At 32.5% G+C, this 18,434-nt stretch overlaps 1 long non-coding RNA gene across 1 annotated transcript; it reads right to left on the bottom strand.

Moving 5' to 3' along the window:
• Window positions 1-10,524: 10,524 nt before the first annotated feature.
• LOC145097325 (uncharacterized) lies at window positions 10,525-15,428 on the bottom strand. Its single transcript, XR_013704315.1, has 2 exons — window positions 14,933-15,428; window positions 10,525-10,684 (listed from the first exon to the last, which is right to left on the bottom strand). It is a non-coding gene; the product is annotated as an uncharacterized LOC145097325 (long non-coding RNA).
• Between the last annotated feature and the right edge of the window lie 3,006 nt (window positions 15,429-18,434).

The following is an 18,434-nucleotide window of genomic DNA, read 5'->3' as shown; positions in this document are numbered from 1 at the left end:
CACAAGTGAACCACATATGAATTACGTTTATATGCACACATGCATTTTGTGTGTGTGTGTGTGTTCTTCGTTAATTATTTTTAAAATTTTTCTTGTCAATTTCACATTTAAATCTTAAATTGCATGTGATTTATATGTAAATCACAAGTGAACCACATATGAATTACGTCTATATGCACACATGCATTTTGGGTGTGTGTGTTCTTCGTTAATTATTTTTAAAAATTTTCTTGTCGATTTCACATTTAAATCTTAAAATATACAATCACATGTGAATCTCACATTATATAATCAATATGTGAAGCTTACATGATATAATCACATGTGAATCTTACATGATATATATATACATGTGCATTTTTGTGAGTGTTCTTGCATTGATCATTTTTTTAAATTTTATTGTAGATTTTGAAGAATTTGTGGAAAATATTAAAGATGTGAAAAGTGATACATTGAAGAAAATATGAAAATTTTGATATGAAGAAATTACAACACTGTGAATATTTGTAGCATTTTTTTATTTTTTATATTTTATTTTGTATCAAATAAAAATTTTGTATTATTATGTTTATAGATTGATTAATAAAAATGAGATTTTTTATGATTTACTTACGAATATTATAATATAAGAAATATGTATATATGCACTTGAAAAAATATGCATATATGCACCTAAAACATTGATTTTTTTGGTTAAAAAATTAGAGTTTTTTTTTTGTTAAATATTCTAGTTTTGGTTTTAATTTATTGATTTTTATATATTTACTTTTTAAAAAATGGAGTTTCCTTTATAAAAAAATACAGTTTTTTTTAGAAAAAGTTTCTTTTTTTAAATGAAGGTTTTTTGAAAAAAATTGCAGTTTTTTTAAATTGCAGTTTTTTTGGAAAAAATAAAGTTTTTTTTTAAATGCTGTTTATTTTTAAAAAAATTGCAATTTAAAAAAAATTCATTTTTTTTAAATTCATGTTTTCTGAAAAAAGTAAAAAATCTCCATTAAAAAAACGAAAATTAAAAAAAAAACATTTTGAAATTTGATTTATTATGTTAATTTTTAGAACATTTTATTAATATTTCCAATAACAAAATAATAATAATAATAAACCTTAAATGAGATCGGTAAGATGACGATCATGCCCTTAATGAGTTAATTTTGATCTAACGCTCCACTTTTAGTTCTCGGGTTATTTGGAAACTATGATTTATCAACCGATCGCAACCCTATATATATATATATATATATATATATATATATATATATATATATATATATATATATATATATATATATATTACTACTTTATAATACAAACATATTAGTGGTATAAGACAAAGTCTTAAAATACAAGGAGATGAGATCATGGCCTTTGAATGCAAAATGAGTGGTTTAGATTTATTAATGGCGATCCATGTCAAATTGGCTTAATCAATCAAAAAAAAGTACCCTCATTATAAATTCGGAATAATAACACCATTGATAACTTCATACATAAGACTACCCGGTATATGAGCGTTTTCACGCATCTTGGGCTGAGGTGGCAGCCTCTCTCACGCATGAACACCGTCCCCAAGTCCGGTGGGCTGCGTGTGGTGTGAGGCTGAAGACGGACGAAGACGAGGGCTTTGATTGACTAATAAAATTCGAACCTTGCAATCGACCGTTATCTTGCATTAATAAAAAAAAATCATTTTTTCAAATTCTCTATATATACATTCACTTTATTCACAATTTCCACTAAACCACACCCACATTTTTTCAAAACAAAAACACACATCAAACAAAAAAATGGATAATTTTCCACCTCCAATTATTTCGTCTTCCGATGATAACGATTCTGATGACGATTTTATTTTGTATATGCTGTTATCCGCGGCATGAGACGTGGTACATGAGAGAGGCGAAAGTTCAAACGTCGACAAGAAGCATAGAAAATGGATCAACCGAGATCGAGATGCGGCACATGAGCTTTTGGTACGTGATTATTTTGCCGTTGATAGTTTATATGATCTATCTAAATTCGAAGAACGTTTTCGTATTAGTAGAACTTTATTTTTACGTATCGCTAGAAATTTGGCACGTAATTATGAATTTTTTCAATTACGATGGGATGCTAGAGGTAAACGCGATTTTACCACAATACAAAAATGTACTGCCGCTCTTAGACAATTGGGATATGGTATAACCGCAAACGCATCAGATGAGTATATGAAAATGTCTGATAGGACGGGTCGAGAGTGTACATATTTATTTTGTGAGTATGTCATAGAGCTTTACCGTGACATATACTTGCGACATCCGACTAAAAGCGATGTCGAACAGTTGTATGTCGTACATCAAGCGAAACAGGGTTTTCCAGGGATGCTTGGTAGCATTGATTGTACACATTGGGAGTGGGAAAATTGTCCGAACGTGTGGCGTGGCCAGTTCACGCGAGGTGATCATGGGGTGCCGATTGTTATTTTGGAGGCGGTGGTTTCAAATGACCTATGGTTTTGGCATGCATTCTTTGGTATGGCCGGGTCAAACAATGACTTGAATGTGCTCCAAGCGTCTCCGATATTTAACGATATTTTACAGGGCAAAGCACCAGAAATGCCATATGTTGTCAATGGAAATGAATACAAATATGGGTATTACCTAGGTGATGGGATATATCCAGAATACGCTACGTTTGTCAAGTCATACACATTTCCGGCCGACGATAAACGTAAAATGTTCAAGTTAGCACAAGAATCTGCAAGGAAGGATGTAGAACAGACTTTTGGAGTCCTCAAACAAAGATGACACATAATCAAACATCCGGCACGAACATGGGACAGAGAAAAATTGAGGACCATGTTGATTGTTTGTGTTATTTTACATAACATGATAATAGAAGAAGATGGTAGGGCTATTTTCTCATATACCACAAATGATATACTTAACCCACCCGCAATAATACAAGTTGGGAGTCCGACATACTTCTCAAGGGTTTTGGAAATACAAAACCGTGAAACACATCACAATCTACGGCATGATTTGACCGAATACATATGGGAACGACAATTTCAAGGGCAAAATGACAGTGAAGACGACGATGGTGGAGACGAGGCGGATGATACCGGTGACGACAACGACGACGATTAGAATTTTCCTATGTTTTTAATGTTTTTTAATTTTTATTTTATTTAGACAATGTAATGTTATTTTTCTATGTTTTTTTATGTTTTTATTTTATTTAGACAATGTAATGTTTAATTTTACTAATTTAAGTTTTAAATTTCTATGTTTTAATTAATGAAATGTGCTCTTATTTTTTTATGTTTTAAAAAATTAATGCCGGTGTTCTTGGTGTGGCGTGGATCGGAAGATGGAAGAAGACGGAGCTTCCTATTGGTTGCTTCTTTTTTGCCCCTTATTTCTGGTGTTTTGCTTTTAATCCATCCAATTAGAAAAAAGCAAAAAAAAAAAAAGAAGAAAGGGATGGACCCGTTTTACAGAGAAATCGAGCGAAGAAGACAACCGGATGCACATTTTATATGATTTAATTCAAATTACAATAATGTTTTTTTTTTAATTTAATCTAATGTCTTAAATTTAAAAGAATAAATATTGTTAGTGGTGACCATTTCCAAGGTTTAGTGGGTTGGGTGTGAAGCTGACGTGTCGCATAGATGGCAGCACTTTTCCGGTGGGGTGGGTGTGACCACTCCCCCATAGCCTAATCCTTCTCACTTTTTTTATAGAAAATATCAGTGTTGTAAATATAGGCCTAGGCGGCCGCCTAGGCGCTAGGTGGTCTGCAACTGATTACGATTAGGGGTGCTAGGCGGAAATTGGTCAATATCGGTCAAACTCGGGCTAGGCGGTCCTTGGCGGGAAGATTTTAAAAAATTCAAATTTTCAAATTTTCAAATATTATACCAAAATTTTCAAAACTTCAAAATTTTAAATTTTTAAATATTCAAAATTTCAAATATTATACCAAATATTTCAAAAATTCAAAATTTAAAAATTTTAAAATTTCAAATACTATATTTTCTTAGGATATATTAAGTTTTAAAATAGTTTTATTAGTAATTTATGGTCCCCGATTAATCCCCGCCAAACCGATTAATCGCTTGACCCCAGTCGACCGCCGAGCTACCGCCGAACGATTTTTACAACCTTGGAAAATATATTCACATACTCTCTCTAAAAACTATAAAAGTTTAGCCGCTAGTATGACCTTCCTCCTCCACCGTCCTCCCAACGACCACATTCACCTAAACCGTTAAATCCATCTTTGATCTCAAACAACCATTCTCCTTACCACTGCGAAAAGCTATGGATCTAAAAACCCATTAGTGAAAAATCCTTTAGCAATACCGAAATATCAACCATTACTGGTAGTCATTGTATTATTCTCTTCCCTTATCGCTGCCTCTTTCTAAAAACCATCACTGATATACGTAGGCAGATTTGGTTTGGTCCAAAGACTGGTATAGGTTTTCTTGGAACAGATATGTGTCAAATTCAAGATAAGAAGGCGATTCGTCATTTTCATCGCCATCATGATGACATATCTGTTGTAGGGATGTGCTCTCTTCCAAGATTTGATTATATATGATCTAATCCCACTTCTCTCATCTTATTTTTTTCGGTTTTCACATTTTTTCTTTGTCTTGAGCTTGAAAATTAAGGAACGTGTAGTGAAGTATTTGTATATTAGCTTGGTCTTTTCTGCTCTATGTTGAAAACTTCAAATAGTTTGACTATTGGTTGGAAGTGTTGGAACTTTTCTCTATAAAATTACAATATGGGACTTATCCCACATTGGTGAAAGAGGAAACCTTTCCCTACCTTATAAAGCTTGTCCCACTCATTTATTCAAATAGACCAAGTAATGGGTTAAGCAAAGTGGGTTTGGGTTGTGGTGTTGGACTAGTCTAATTGGGCTAGTAGTAGGCTTGGATTAAGGCTGTGCATGGGTCGATTTGGGTCGGTTTTGGACCCAAACCCAACCCAACCCATAAATGGTCGGTTTCTGGTTTTCAGAACCCAATAGGATCGGTTTCTGATCGGTTCGGTTTCTTGGGTTCTGAGGTCGGTTTGGGCGGTTTTTCGGTTTCTTGGGTTCAATCCATACACTGACGGGTTCTGGGTTTAAACCCCTGGGTTTTGGGTTCAAATCCATTTTCCAAAAATAAAGCAAGAAGTTAAATACTTCAAAAAACACCAAATTGAAGTTAAATACTTTAAGAAACATGAGTCTTATAACCAAATAGTCTATTATAAGTTACAACCAAAGCCCCAAATAGTCTATTACAACAAAAACACAATCAAGTATGGGTCGGTTTCTTGGGTTGGATGGATCGGTTTCTTGGGGCGGTTTGTCGGTTTTAAGTATGGGTCAGTTTCTTGGGTTGGATGGGTCGGTTTCTAGGTCAAAACCGAAACCGAACCCGACTTTTCGGTTTCTAGAAAATTCATATCCTAACCGTCGGTTTTGCTTCGGTTTTGGTTTTTTCGGTTTCGGTTTCATCGGTTTTAGTCGGTTTTTCGATTTCTTGGTTTGGGTTTGCTCACCCCTAGCTTGGATTATTAAATATTAATGGTCAAAGATAGGGCCTTGGGCCTTGGGGCTCTTCTTGACTAAATAATATTTTTTAATATATAATCCGAAATTAATTAGTCCTTAATTAATCTTTTTATTAATTCAGTGAAAAACAATTCTGTTAAATAAAGGATTAACTGCAGACAGTTTTTGACAGTTAATTTCGGTTGGTGGTTTACAACCACCATTAGAAGCCTATAAATGAAAGGATCTGGACAGAATTTGAAGGCTAATAAACACACAATCTTTCTCTCAAAAATCGTCTATCTTTCCAAAGGGATCATGGTGAATTTCGACAGATTCAAGATCTGTTCTTAAATTGGATTGTTGTATCCTCAAGACAGACCCATCCCAGGAAAATTTATGTCTTATGACACTGCTAAAGCAGACCTCAATCTCTTCAATTTCGTAGTTATATTTCTGTGTAATCATCAAACAAGTATGTTTTCTGTAAATTTGATTCTTGTATATTGAATATATCTGAATTTAGTTTGTTTTATTTCATTACTTTGTTGATTGTGTACTTCTGTATTAACAGGAAGAGTGTATGCCATTTTTTTTTCAGATCTGGAATGATTAAAATGAATTTTTTTTGGCTGTGTTATTTTTTGTTGATACATATTAGTTTGTTTTTCGGTTTGTGTGTGATTTTTGCTGTTCGAGTGTTTGGGTACATGTATTTTTTGCAAATACAAAGTCTGTCGGTAGAGTTAAAACCAATATATTGGAAACACATCTATTTTTTGAATTAAATGTACGTGTTCGTTTACGAGTTTAAAAGGATTGCAAGTTTTTTATCGTTACGAAGTTTTGAAGGAAAAATAATTTTGATCTTTCATTAATGATGTATGATATTTTGTTTTTCATTTAAAGTCTGTATAAGAAAAATAGATTATATACAAAGTGAGTGATGCATACGAGATTTTTGGTTCACAAGTTAAAAATATGATAATTGGTAAGATAATTTATAAAAACGAATAAGTTTATAATTTTGGTCAATAAGTAAGGTACATAATAAGTGAAAAAAAAAAAAAAAAAACTAATGTCAAAAGCATGGATGTTTTTTCGAACCATTTTATCATCTAGATGTTTAAAATATTTGAAAAATTGAAATCTAAGCATGTTTGTTGTATAATTATGTTTTATGCTTAAGATGTTTTAGTTCATTTAGAATGCAACTAAGTGTTATGTAATTATTTTATCTGAAATATCAAACACTATAATATTTAAAAGAAATTTCGATCAATTTCAAATTTTTGAGTATATAATTGCAATAGTCTTAACACCAAAAAGAAATAGTATTGAATAGAAAATGGATTATGGTTAAAAACTAATTTTCTTTTTGTTTGATTTACGGAAGGACAAACTATTTTGATTATTATTATATTTTTATGTTGTATTTATCCTTTTGAAAATGTATTTTGATTATTTTAGATTGAAATTTATAAATGTTTTCATTTATATTACGTAAAAATATGAATAAACTCAAATACATATTATTTTCATTTTACATATCACAAAAGGTATAATAAAAAAGAATAAATAAACATAGATAATTGTAAAAAAGAATAAATAAACATAGATAATTGTAGTAGTTTATTGTGTTGTGCTATTATAGCCGTACAATCAACTATTTTTTTCTTTGATATTTCTTTATTTATTATGACAAAAAAAAAATCTAAAAAGATAAATCACGAAACTAGACTAGGAAATAAGAAGAAGTTGGCTAAAAAGACATTCATTTTTCAAAACATGAATGAACTTTTTTTTTTATTTAAATGAAAACAAATTTTAAAAAAGATTACAAGACATTTCAATTTCGTTTTCATATATTTTGAGAAATAACCTTCTACGTGTTGTATCAACTATTTAAAGCATTTAATGATTAATTTAACAAATATTATGTGTGCATAGCTAATTTATATTAATATTTGCACATATTTAGTAGTCATAGTATTAAATAAGTGTTAAAAGGTTTTCTAGGTTTACAAAGTTTTCTTTGATGGGCACAAGAAAAAACTTGAATTTGAAAAAAATGACGAACAAAAAAGACCGTTCGATTAAACTGGGCTAGAAAGAAACCAAACAAAAAAATTTAGAAAAAAAACCAGATAAAAAAAAAAAGACTGGTATGGAAAAGATCAGCCGAGACCACCCAATATAGTTTAAAAGAAAACTATTCATCACCCGAAACAAAAATCACCGAAATAAATGGTTAAACCTAAAATTACCACGATTTTCGCTCATCCAAAAAACTTGGAAGAAATTTAATTGGAAAAATGAAATAATGAGCATAATATTTCTAAAATTATGTAAATGAAGTCTTTGTATATAAATGAATAAATTCCACATGTCTTTGGTGCAAACCAACATTAAATACAAACAAGACTTAGATAGTTGGTTATTCAAAACAAATTGTTTTTTGATTTTATTTATTTTGATTTTATTATATGCACATCGATACCAAATAAACATATATTAGAGCAATAAATAGCTCCGAAAAGAAAACTATTCATCGCCTTTTAAAACCAACTTTTTTTTTTGATTTTTCTCGGTTTTGTTTTATGCACATCCATACCAAATAATAATATACCAACAAATACAACAATAAATAGCTATTGAAAGAATACTATTCACCGCACATTAAATCACGATACTGCGAACCTATTAGAAACTATATTCCGAAAGAAACTATCTGACATAAAATTGTCTGCTAAAGGGCCGAAAGGAACTATCTAAGCCAAGAGGAAATAAATCGATGAAAGGAATATGTTCGTCGAAAAAACTATATTGTATCGTTGCATCGCACGGGTACCCCACTAGTGTGTGTATATATATATATATATATATATATATATATATATATATATATATATATATATATATATATATATATGGACGGTTAATTTGAGATTCAAAAAAAAAAGATCTTGAGATTCAACCTCAGCCACATATTTCTCATTTGTCGCTCTAACGCTTCAGCGTACCGGCAGCAACGAGGTATGCCTAATCATAAATGATTATATAAGATTCTAAATAACTTGATGCATGGACTTGACGGTAAGGGCAAAGTTAAGTCATGACATGCCTTGGCGAATGGCGAGCCATGACATTTTTCAAGGCGTGACTATTTTATATAAATTAAAAAAGATAAACCATATAATTGTTGAATTTATCAAATATATCAAGTTTTTATAAGTGTTATATTAATATTTAGTATCAAAAAGTTAACAAAAGCTCAATTATTTTAGGGTCGATCAAAAAACAAAAAAGGCAGTTTTTTTTATAAAAAATACAGTTTTTTTGAAAAAAGTTGCAGTTTTTTTTAAATGTAGTTTTTTTGAAAAAATTGTAGTTTTTTTAAATTATAGTTTTTTGGAAAAAAAAATTAAGTTTTTTTTAAATGTTGTTTATTTTTAAAAAAATTGCAGTTTAAAAAAAATCATTTTTTTTTAAATTCATGTTTTCTGAAAAAAGTAAAAAATCTCCATTAAAAAAAACAAAAATTAAAAAAAACATTTTAAAATTTGATTTATTATGTTAATTTTTAGAACATTTTATTAATATTTCCAATAACAAAAAAATAATAATAATAAACATTAAATGAGATCGGTAAGATGACGATCATGCCCTTAATGAGTTAATTTTGATCTAACGCTCGACTTTTAGTTCTCGGGTTCTTGGAAAACTATGAGTTATCAACCGATCTCAACCATATATATATATATATATATATATATATATATATATATATATATATATATATATCACTACAAGAAAAAGTCGAAATAACTACGGAAAAATTATGTAGCTAAAACATGATATTCCGTAGTTAAAATCAATTAGCGACGGACTTTGCTACGGATCCATTCTGTAGGAAAATTCTTCGTTAGTAAAGGTTCGCTACGGAATCCGTAGCACCTTCGCAACAGAATCTACAACGGACTTATTTTCCTAGAAACTTGCTATGGACTACATCTGTAGCAACATCTTAGCAAATTAACTACAATTTATTTCTGTAGCATGTCCATAGTGAATTAACTACGCCCCGATCCGTAGTAAATCTGTCGCAAATTAACTACAAACTAAATTTGTAGCTAGTTTATGTAGCAAATCCACTATGGGTAATAGCGTAGCTAGCAATCCGTAGTAAAGTTACTATGACCTAATTTTGTTACATATTAACTACAAACTAGCTCTGTAGCTAATTTTCGTAGCGAATCAACTATGGGTAATATTGTAGCAAACATTCCATAGTGAATTTACTACAATGTATCAAATATGTTGTAGTAAATTTACCACAACCTACTTCTATTGCAGAAAAAATGTGACGGAATACGTTTCATAGCAACATCCGTAACAATTCAACTACAAAAATTTGACATAATTAATTAAAATAAATACAAAAATGACTCAACTTTTTCCAAAGCAAATTAATAACAAAATCAACATTATGAAATTGCATTAAACAGTAAAAGAAATTACATAAACTCTTAATAAAAACATAGTTTATCATCAAATAAAATTTCACTTTGTCCAAAACACCAATCAAATTAATCTAATAATCAAACTCAACTAGAAATCCTAAACATGCAATCAATAAAAAAAAATATATCACTAATTATTTGTACTTCTCATATCATTGACCATGTTTTTCACATCACCCAACTCCATCCTTTGTTTAAGTATGGTTTCCTCTAGTTTCTGCATCTTTGAATAGAGATGATGATTTTCCAAACTAGTATCTAGTGAAATGCATATTTGAGAAGAGTTTTCAAGAAAAATGGATCTGTCATATAATCCAAACCCATAAACTCTTTTCTTGCAATCATGTCCTCCAACAACAACTTGCTTTCAAGAACTTCCTCTCCTAGTATGTCACACCCAAAACCGGAACAGCGGAAACGTTCTGGGGTGGATGATGTCATGTCAAGTATCACAACACATGCATTATAGTAATCAAAGTACAACAAAACATTGCATTAATAGTAATAGTTTTACATGGTTTACATTACAATACATCAAAGTAATACAAGTAATAATATAAGAGCAGCTTGGCACAAAACCGTCTTCAATAGAAGCTCCTGGAATGTACTTGTCTAATGCTGACCTGAGAATACAAGTTATTTAAAAAGCAAGTATCAGCATTTTTACAAATGGTGGTGAGTTCATAAGTATTTAGTGTCATTTTATTCAAATAACTTTAATAAAAGTGGTAGCTTTAGTGTATATCCATTAAATTAGTGTCTTTTCTAGAAAATCCTATATTTTCTTTATAAAAGCAGTCTTCTACCAAGACTGGATGGAGTTATGTGGTAAAAAGTAATTTTCCCTTAATCGCTATCATTATCAAAATATAGAATTTGATTATTAAAGAAAGCAAGAGGAATCAGGGAAATAACATATGCCTCAACAGCGAAGACTGCTGACTAAGGCAAGGGCATCATAGACTCCAGGAGAGTATCGAACAAACGACACGCCTGGCTCAGTCTAACAAAGAGAGACACAGACCCCAGACGGTACCAAATGAAAGGTACGGCTAGCAAGGTCTAAAAAACAGAGGATACAGACCCCAAACAGTATCAAATGAAAGATACAGCTAGTAAGGTCTAAAACAGAGAATACAGACCGCAGACAATATCAAATGAAAGATACAGCTAGCAAGGTCTAAAAACAGTGTGACTCTGAGAGTGGGTTTCCAGCATACAGTGTAAATTGTTGGTGAAATACCGTTACCTTAAGGCCATGAATTATAAGGTAACCTGGGATACTCGTAACCATACTAACCGACACTAGAGTACCTGACGCCCTGCAAGCGTCTATAAAATGTGAAATTTGTCACCCCTCGGCTTGGTAGGCCGTGGACTGTAGCTAGCAATCAGGGTGCGGGTGTGTCAATCCCGTATAGATCTATACACACAATGTCCGCTCTCCCTACAGGAGACTCTGGTTACCAACTAGACGACAGAGAAGGCCGTGTCCCGAAGATGCATCCCAAATAGTGGGTAGTGGGTTTCCAAAATAAGTGTTGAACTAGAGGTAGAGGCTCATAACTGAACTGACTAGAGTAAACCTATATGGCTATGCTCGTATACATAATAAATAACTAATGAATCAAACGACCTTCGGATGGACATCCGATCCCACCAGACCACATCTCAACGAAGAAAAGGAAATAGGGCGGACAAGCCTTCCTAAGTCCTTCAATCATTATTTATATGCATCTATACAAGCACAGACATACATCTAACTACGTTTGAGTGTGTAACAAGTGGAAACATATCATGAAGTATAACCAAATCGTGTAGAATAACCGAATCGTGAAGTATAAGCGTACAGTATGGAATAACCGAATCGTGAAGTATAAGTGTACAGTGTGGAATAACCGAATCGTGAAGTATAAGCGTACAGTGTGGAATAACCGAATCGTGAAGTATAAGCGTACAGTGTGGAATAACCGAATCGTGAAGTATAAGTGTACAGTGTGGAATAACCGAATTGTGAAGTATAAGCGTACAGTGTGGAATAACCGAATCGTGAAGTATAAGTGTACAGTGTGGAATAACCGAATCGTGAAGTATAAGCGTTACCAAATATAAGTGTATCACAAAGTAGAAGCGACAACAAGTGAAGTAAGAGCGTCTAATAGGCATAAGCAACTACAAGTATAAGCGAAATAGAGGCAATAACAAGTATAAACGCATCACGAAGTGAAAGCGTTATCAAGTAGGAGTTTAAACTAAGAGGGAGTATCAAAACATGGAAGAAAACCTTTATAATTGAGAAAATCACAACTTGGTGTTCTTTGGTAAAATAAATTTGAAAACCTTTAGAAATTCTTTGGAAACTTTTCATAAACTAGTTTAAAATGAACTTTGATAAAACAGTATAAGTAAGAGTTCTGAACAAGTGAAAACCTTTTGGAAAACCATTTATAGTATCCTACTTGGTAAAACAGTTTACAGTGTGGTAAATCCTTGTGCATGCGGGTTATCAATCACATGTGATTGATATGATAACTGACATGTTTAACTTGTATTTCCCCCCTATAAAACATGTAAAAACATTTAAAAGGTTCATTCAGGGGTATGAACTCACCTGGTGTAAGTGGATCCGACGAAGGTGCCGGTTGGGTGTTTGGTGTCAAGTAAAGACTTGGACACACCTAGTGACCTATTAACATATGATAACATATGTTTACATACAATTAGTATATATAATACCAATTAAACAAGTATACACATCCTAAAATGCGGAAAACACTTTGATTAAGTGTTTGGGGTGTCCCGGATAATATTTAAGGGCTTGAATGACTTAGGAATGGAGTTTACTCTTCAAGAGTAAACCCTATATACATAGTTCACGGCCTTGGGACAACTCCCCATGAGTTTACGGTCGTAAACTCATGGTGAGGGTGTTCTAGGATGTTTAAAGGCCTTATATCAATCTTGGAATTTTGCTAGGTCCAAATATATAATGTATGAATGGATTTAAGGCACTTGAATGGACCAAATGGGAGTTTACGGCCCCAACCAAGGGAGTTTACGGCCGTAAGCTCCTATTGACACATTCCTTGGGTGTTTTAAGGGCTTAAGTGATAGAGAATAAATCATATGTATTTTTTTCCAAGTCAAATGGGGAGTTTAGGCACCATTTAACCCCTTTATAGGAGTTTACGGCCCAGGTACCCTTTCATGAGGGGTTTACGGCCGTGAACTCCTTATGGAGTTGTTTTAATTGAGTTTAAGGTCCCTAACTTGTTGGTGGTTGATTCTTGAATTTATTCTAAGGCCATTGGTGTGTTTAAGTGGCTTTTAAACACTCAAATATGAGTTTACTCCCCATGAAGAGGAGTTTACGGCCCAAGCATGTTCTTGGGCAGTAAACTCATGTTTACTCTTCAAAAACTCGTTTCAAGGTGTTCTAAGTCCGAATATGTAAGCCTAAAAGTCATATCTAAGCCTTAGGGGCAATTTGGAGGGGTTTTGGGGCTTAAAAACCCCATTAAATGGTGTTCACGGTCCAAGAGTGTTCTTGGGTCGTAAACACATCATTTTGTCCCTATTTTATGATTTAAACACGAATTTGCACGCTAGATAGGCTATACAACAAGTTAGGATAGTTTACCTACTCGTTTGGGGCTCGAAACGGACGATTTTTGGCTCGGGAAAAATTTGTAGAGAGAGAGTTTAGAGAGAGAGAGTAAAAAGGTGGAAATGGAGTTTACTCTCCCTTATATAGAGGTTGGAGTTGAAGCTCAGTGGAAATCTACCCGATACTGTCGTTATACGGGGCTTTTGGTCGCACCCGATTTAATGGTCGTAATAAAATTTAACTTTCTCCAAAATAATATGGAAATGTAAATTACACTTTTACTTTATTTTATTACAACGAATAACGACATAGAATATAAATAAATAAAACGTTTATTTATTTTATGACCTCAAATTAACGGAACTTTTATAAAATGGAATATTCTGTTAATGGTAATGGGGTAATGTAACGGAATAAAGTTTGGGTTGTCACATAGTAATACCAAAACAAATGAACACAAATTAAATAATAGAATCCAAATCCTATCACTTTCATTGCCAGAGATTTTGCAGAAAAGTAAGAGCAATACAAGGATCATAACCCATTAGAAAGAAGCATAAAAATTCATTAAACAATCAAGAAAATATTAGCAAAATGAGTGAGTTCTCAATGAGAGATAGATAAAGCTCTTAGAGAGGAAAGAAGAGGCAGATAACATTTAATGCCAAAAGATATGAACTTACTACTCGGGCATGGGCAGTTCTCTATGATAGTAGGCAAATAAAATTTTACTTCTTGCTAGTATACCACATAGAGCGATCTCATCTCTCTTCAAATATTTAAAAAAAAATAGATCTTACGTGCTTCAGTTCAATTAATTCCCATGATTGCTGATTATTCAACCTAAAAATGTATGATGTACAAATTTACATCCAATATATTGTTCATTGTTCACTGACGTTTGTTAATGATGGTCGTTTACTCAAACATGTAAAGTCATAACAAATCAAACAACACACCATCAAATTTAATACAGCCAAAGATGTAAATGATGTAAACAATAAAACCTCCAAAAATCTACATGGTAAAGGAATTAAAAACCCCAAATATCACAAAACATCACTGTAATAGTCTACCAAGATAAATCAATAAAAAAAACCCCAAAAAACCTAACCTATAAAGGATGCCAAAGTGATATTTCTGAGGCTATTATTCCCATATAATCTAAAATCAGTTAAAGATGAAAGAAAAAACGTATTCTGAAATACATTGAGATAATTAGTAATTGAGAGTTGAAATCTTGGATATAGAGGCAGAAACATACCTTAAGATGTAGAGGCTAAGATGATAAGATTGGCGGCAATCAGGTGCCTCAGAAATCATGAAGGTTGAATTTTAGTGTTGTCCATCACAACCGTTTAAAGTCTTGAATCTGACTGGTGGCTAAAGGCTTGACGATGTCGTCGCCATGATAATGGGATAAGTTGCGTTCTTGGTCTAAGGCGCTAGTCGAAAATAAATAAAATTTTATTACATTGAAATAGTGAAAATTACGAACGAAATTGTGCAGTATTGGTGGTTAGATTGAAGATCTAGGGTTGTAATATGTGGCGGATGGTCGGATGCGAGGTCGAGTGGCGGAGAGGCGGCGCATAGAGATGACAAGCGGCAGGGAAAAATTAAAAACGAGAATTTGGCATTTATATTGAGGGTGGGCGGGTGGTGGTCAAATTTCTAACGGGGGAAATCAAAATTTCGTTTGAAAATAGGAGGGATATTGAAATTCTATATAAGTATGAGGTTTTAAGGTTTTTTATTCTTCGATGTATGCAATACTATGAATAGAAGCAAGTAACAGAGTATATAGGTTACAAACGTTTTTGGGCTTTTAAAGATACATATACCATTTTGTTTATTAAACTAAAATATGATATTAATAGAAGCGGCTTTCATTATGTTTTAAACAATAATCCTAGTATTTATTTCTATTCTTTCAAAAAAATAGATTATAATAAACATGATTTACCTTTAGCTACACATAAAAATAAGTCTAACCGTGACTGTAACATAGTTATATTTATAGATTTTTTTCTTTTAGCATGAAAAATATTCATTTTTAGACACATATAATAAATTAAATATGACCATAAAATACTTATAGTTGTTTGTTTTGTTGCTCTTAATCAGTGTGTAATAAACGTTACCATATAGACACACCAAAAATTAATGTGGTCATATATTACATTTTAGCTACATTACATTCAAATGTCAATATTTGCTCCAAGATATGACCACATAAACATTTGCTTCATGTGACCATATACTAATCTATCATCTCTTATAAAAATAATCACAAAATTTTTGCATATATCTAACAAACCTAGGGAGGATGGTGACATTTGGCCACATTGTTCCGGTGTGGCTAATAATTGTCACATTTATTATGTTTAAATGTGTCTAATGGTATCAACTATATTACTAATTAATGGTCACCAAATACAACTTAAAATGTTGCATCGGAAAGCACCACAATCGATCGAAAAAATGGGATGTGACTAACCCCCTACCAAACTATTTCTAAGATTTTGGTGGTTCTTGCTTACCTAAAATGCAACGTGGTTGCTACTAAAATCTGGACTCGCAATTTAAGAAAGGCTTCAATGATAAATATTAGAGGTGGGAATCGATTTCGGTTTATGGGTTTTTTGGTTTCCTTGAATCGCTTTCCTCGGTGTGAGTCGTGAATTCGTGAGGATTATGAGTCGTAAATACTGAATACTAAAAACCATAAAACGGTCTAAGGTCTAAAATGTATTTTACTTTATATTGGTTACTTAATATTTTATTTAATTTATAAAATATAAAAATAATTTTTAATTAAGTAATTAGTTAATGCAATTCGAAATTTCGGTTTTAAGGGTTTAAACTTTACTTGAGAAACCTCCAAACACTTAAAATTGCATACTGGAAAATTCTATTGTATAATATTTATGGTTTTTATATTATAGTATAATAGCTATGCTCTATGATCTTGTAGCAAATTATGTAGCGACATAGCTACGGATTTTGACTCCATAACAAATGTCGTAGCAAGCTAGCTACGGACTTAGTTGCGGTAGCAAATTTTGTAGCAAAATAGCTAAAAATTTTGATTTCGTAACAATTTTTGTAGCAAAGTAACTACAAACTTTAATCTGTAGCAAAATACCTACGCCTTATAATTCTGTAGAAAATTTCGTAGCATGATAACTACGGACTCCAATTTCGTAGCAAAATTATGTGGTTATTCAAATATTAGCTATAGAATGCAATTCCAGCTAATTACGTAGCAAATATACCAACGTCTAACTAGTTTGTAGTATATTCCATAGTAGAATAACTATGATTTTTAATTATGTAGTAAAATTCTATAGTTATTCAAATATTACCTACGGAATGTAATTCTATAGCAAGTTCCATAGCAAAATAGCTACGACAAGCCATTCCGTAGCATAATAACTACGGATTTTACTTTCGTAGCAAATTTCCGTAGTTATTTCAACTTTTTCTTGTAGTGTGTGTGTGTATGTGTATATATATATATATATATATATATATATATATATATATATATATATATATATATATATATATATATATATATATATATATATGGACGGTTCATTTGAGATTTAAAAAAAAAAAGATCTTGAGATTCAACATCATCCACATATTTCTCATTTGTCGCTCTAACGTTTCAGCGTACCGGCAGCAACGAGGTATGCCTAATCATAAATGATTATATGACAAAGAGGTATAATCATATATATAAGGTTCAAAATAACGTGAGGCGTGAACTTGGCGGCAAGGGCAAAATTAAGTCATGACATGCCTTGGCGAATAGCGAGCCATGACATTTTTCAAGGCGTGACTATTTTATATAAATTAAAAAAGATAAATCATATATTTGTTGAATTTATCAAATATATCAAGTTTTTGAAGTGTTATATTAATATTTAGTATCAAAAAGTTAACAAAAGCTAAATTATTTTAGGGTCGATCAAAAAACAAAAACATACGCCTTGAAAAAAAGTCACGTCATAATGCGATAAGGCGCGTCTTGACACATTATTTGGGTGTCACGCTTAACAAACCCGTCTTTGACGTTTTCGTAACGGTTAGGTCACGTCTAGCGTCATGGCATGCCTTGAGGCACACTTTTTAGAACCATGATCATATATGATTATTTATGTTTATACATATATGTATAATTGTAACGACCCAATTTTCACGACTAAAAATTTTCTTTTAAAACATTACTAAAACCACATTTATAAAGACCATATCATAAGTCATAACATAATTTCATAATATTAATTCCAAACATAACTTATTATCAGAGTAAAACATTCACAGGCTAACTGACTATGGTGTGTGCACTGCAACCTCTTCGAGCTCCTCTTTTGAAAACTGAGTACCTGAAACCAAAAACTGAAATTGTAAGCACGAAGCTTAGTGAGCTCCCCCAAACTACCACATACCATACAATAACATATAAAGCACATACTGGGCCTTGCCCGCTGCATCGGACCAAAGTCCGGAAACTGCATCGAGCCGAAGCCCGGACTAACTGGGGCCTTGCCCCCCTGCATCGGACCAAAGTCCGGAAACTGCACCGGGCCGGAACCCGGACTAACTGGGACCTTGTCCCCTGCATCGGACCGAAGTCCGGAAACTGCATCGGGCTGAAGCCCGGACTAACTGGGACCTTGTCCCCTGCATCGGACCGAAGTCCGGAAACTGCATCGGGCCGAAGCCCGGACTAACTGGGACCTTGTCCCCTGCAT

The sequence above is a fragment of the Lactuca serriola genome, chromosome 4 (assembly GCF_051521515.1).
Source record: "Lactuca serriola cultivar US96UC23 chromosome 4, Lser_US96UC23_V15, whole genome shotgun sequence".
In the NCBI taxonomy this organism is placed as follows: domain Eukaryota; kingdom Viridiplantae; phylum Streptophyta; class Magnoliopsida; order Asterales; family Asteraceae; genus Lactuca; species Lactuca serriola.
This window is presented reverse-complemented; position numbering and strand designations above follow the sequence as displayed.